Here is a 4,495-nt window from a genome sequence, read left to right on the forward strand (position 1 = left end):
CTAGCCATCTTTTTATAAAAGGTGGCATTCCTCACATTCCTTCCTGCTGGGTCAGTGAAGCTCACATCCCTCTGCTGTAGTGTTCACTGCCTAGGAAGAAATTGTACTCTTTCATAGACAGCTCGCATGAGCAATCTCTGAAGATCGGCAATCCCCTGCTGGGCTGTGACGTAACGTACATTGGCTGGCAGGCAGAAGACTGCCAACCAATGTACATAACCTCACAGGAAGGAGAAGAATCAAGTAGCTGGAAGTGAGGTGACCTCCCCGGACTGCAGGAAACAGAAGAAGATGGGGGAGGTGAAGATCTGGTAAGTAGACTGATGGGGGAGGAATAGGAAAGTATAGAATTTTTTTTTTTTTTTTTAAATGACAGAACCCCTTTAAATTGAATGAGCCTAAGCTACAAAACCACACACATCCTACATCATGGTCTAATGCAGCCATATTTTACTAATGCCTTCTAGACCTTTTTAAGAGTATACATATTACTAGGTCACAGGTGTGAAGACACATTTAAAAACACCCAGAGAAACCACCCATGGTTCTGAATAAATCACCTTGCTGCTCTTTCTCAAGTTAGTGAATCACTTTAAACAAAAACTTGCAGATATTTCCAGCTTGCCAGAAAAAGATAAGTAATTCTGAATAGATTGAAGCAGTGTCTTTTAATGTAAGTTCAGTATGAAAAGTCTTATAAAAGTGACAGCAATTTAAAAGTTTGAAAAACAGTAAAAGCACAATCAGGAAAATCCAGGGAGCAACAAGAAATTCAGCAGCTGAACTTGTCAGATAAACAGTTTTTTTCTTTGCTTGTTGAATGACGTCATTAGTTGGTGTTTGAACAGTGCCTAGAAAATGGATTTGTATATTAGAAGGTGGGGGCATGTAACAATTTTGGAGGTATTCTAAGGCTAGTGTGATGTTACACACTGTATCTGTTTAGAGCCTGTTCAACTTCCCTGTGGTCTTATCTTACCCTTCACTTTTTTTTCAATTCCGTTTCCATCTATTACTGGACAGATTAATATGTTCAATGACTTACCTGCTCTGTGTGGTAACCTTATTACTTGTCTCCTGCTCTGAATTTTTTATCATTTTTATATTCTATTCCATTATCAAACTGTAATGTATAGACTGTAGGTGACAGAAAAATGCTGAAGCAATGCCCCTTTCCTCTCACTATCGCAGTCTGAGCAGATTCACACCTGCCTATTTCACCTTGTTAGGCCAGTGACACAGGAACAGCTTACTGCCGCATTTAACTTGACCCGAACTTGGAGCATCATAGGAATCTCATGGCCACGCAACAGTTGACCTTATTACAGACGCATAAATGCAGCTGTAATATGCTGGAGTGTCAGCAACCTTAAGAGAGACTGATTTCTGCACTGTTTTTTGGTTTCTGCATGCCCAGTATTACAGCTTTCCCTGGTTATATAGAGGGCTGCAAAATAGGTTGCAAAAATATAAACAGTTTCTGTTACATCGCAAACTGAAACTCAACTATTGGAGACGCTGTAAATAACTGGGGATTGCATTTAAAAGCAATCCCTCAATATATTCCTATTATTCATAAAGCTATATTTTAAGAAAATTACATAGTGCAAACAAGGAGCCAGCAAGAATCTCTGGAGAGGATTACAATCAATGTTATACCACAATATAGTCACTCGACTATCTAGATAAATTATGTACTTTACTTTCTTTGATGTCCCGTTGAGCTGTTTGTCCGGAAATGTTACTTATAATGAGACAAAGTCTATTTGGTGGAGCTTCAGTGAGAGCTTTGGTTAATCCTATTACTGTTACTCAGCATGTGGAGGCACATATGAGAGGTCAGTCAGCTGTGCCCCTCACAGACCCTAAAGTTGTCTATACACAGTAGGCTGCCTGTTTGGCTGACAACTATATCTCCTGAGCTTCACTAAGCATGCATGTACTTTTATGGAAAGAGGAAATAAACATTGCCATATATCCTAGGGGGATCAAAGGATCGCACAAGTTAAAATCCATATCTATCTATCTATCTATACAGTGTGGAGCGCGGTAATTTGCTAATTTGGGAGTGAAATAAAAAAATAATGAACTTGTAAAAACGTTATTTTATATTTTATTTACATTGAACAGTAGTGGAATTTCAAGACGTTCTCTCCACCGGATTCTTCATAGTGAACTGAATTTTCACCCGTATAAAATGTGCGTGGTCCAACAATTGTCAGCACGGGATTATGTTATACGACGAACATCTTGTGAAGACATGCTTGCAACCATTCCTCGTGACGCAATTGTGTTCTTTTCTGATGAGGCACATTTTCACCTCAGTGGGTGTGTAAACAAACAAAACATGCGGTACTGGAGCGATACAAACCCCAGAGAAGTTCACCAGAGACCTCTGCATTCAGACCGCGTCACTGTGTGGTGCGCCTTATCACGAGTAGGCCTCATTGGCCCTTACTTTTTTCCGGCAACTGTGAATTCCGAACGTTACTTAACTATGCTGCAGGATTTTTTCCAGCCAGCACTCGAGGCAATGCAATTAGAGGATACATGGTTTCAACAAGATGGTGCCACTACACACACAGCGAGAGTTACCATGAATTTTTTGAGGCAAACGTTTCCTGAACGGCTTATCTCTCTAAGGGGTGATCTTAACTGGCCGTCACGCTCACCAGACTTAGCCCCATGCGATTTTTTCCTTTGGGGTTACCTGAAGTCTAAGGTGTATTGCAACCGTCCCAACATCCTGGAAGACCTAAGGAACAATATTGACGCTGAGATTGCCAGAATACCAGTCGACATGCTTGAAAGAGTGCATGAGAACTTCAGAAAACGTATGCAGCAGTGTGTGGATAGCGAAGGTCAACATTTGCCAGATACAATATTTAAAACCAAATAATTTGTAAATTCCACTACTGTTCAATGTAAATAAAATAAAGTTTTTACAAGTTCATTATTTTTTTATTTCACTCCCAAATTAGCAAATTACCGCACTCCACCCTGTATATATTATATATACACACATATACATATACACACACACACACACACACACTATATATTTTGTCATATATATATATATATATATATATATATATATATAGACGAAAGCCCTCACTGACTCACTCACTCACTGACTGACTGGCCACTAATTGTCCAACGTTCCGATGTCGTAGAAACATGAAATTTGGTAAAAGCATAGATTATCTACAAAATAGGAAAAGTTATTGGGTCCCAACTCAATTATTCAATTCTAGCGCAAAAGAATTAGTGTCGAAATTTTACGTACATAATCTAAATCTCTCACTTCCCAATGTCATAGAAACTTAAAATTTGGCATGAGCATTGAATATGTCATAAATAGGAAAAGGTAATGGGTCCCAACTTGATGATTCAATTCTAGCGCAAAAGAACTAGCGTCCAAATTTTACGTACGGAATCTAATTTTCTCCCTTCTTGGTGTAATAGAAAGTTGAAATTTGGCACGAGCATTGATTGTGTCATAAATAGGAAAAGCTAATGGGTCCCAACTCGATTATTCAATTCTAAGCGCAAAAGAATTAGCGTCGAAATTTTATGTACGGAATCTAATTCTCCAACTTCCCAATGTCATAGAAATTTGACATTTTGCACGAGCATTGATTAGGTCATAAATAGGAAAAGTTAATGGGTCTCAACTCGATTATTCAATTCTAAGCGCAAAAGAATTAGTGTCCAAATTTTACGTACGGAATCTAATTCTCTCACTTCCTGATGTCATCTATATATATATATATATATATATATATATATATATATATAAAAATGAATGTATGTCTGCCTGTCTGTCCTTTATGCATTAGTACACCATTCATCCAATCACCATGAAACTTTGGGAAGTTGTTGAGTACACTCCTGGGAAGATTACTGGCATAGTACAACTATCCTACGATAGGTGGCGCACGTGCGAGCATCGTCCACAGTTATGCCCCCCAGACAAAGATCATTTGATTTCCATCTTAAGCACAAAAGCAAAAGGCATTACGAGCAAGCATGTTCAACTACAAAATTATGCATCCGCCGAACATTTTGCAAGACAATTGCTGCATATTGAGAATGCTGAGGTAAAATGAAAGCAGTGCTGTGATTGGTTGCTATTTCTTATACTGCTGAGGCAACATGAAAGCTGTGCTGTGATTGGTTGCTATATATTATACCGCAGAGGTAACATGAAAGCTGCTCTGTGATTGGTTGCTATTTTTTATATTGCTGAGGCAGAATAAAAGTTGAGCTGTGATTGGTTGTTATTTCTCATACTGCTGAGGTAACATGAAAGCTGCGCTGTGATTGGTTGTTATATTTTATACTGCTGAGGTAACATGAAAGCTGCGCTGTGATTGGGTGTTATCTAGATATATAAAAACGAATGAATGTATGTCTGTCTGTCTTCGCAGCAACGCGCGACAGGTAAGCTAGTACATTATAAAATCAGCCGGCTCAGCCTATATTTGTTTGT

Source organism: Eleutherodactylus coqui, chromosome 1 (assembly GCF_035609145.1).
Source record: "Eleutherodactylus coqui strain aEleCoq1 chromosome 1, aEleCoq1.hap1, whole genome shotgun sequence".
NCBI lineage: Eukaryota > Metazoa > Chordata > Amphibia > Anura > Eleutherodactylidae > Eleutherodactylus > Eleutherodactylus coqui.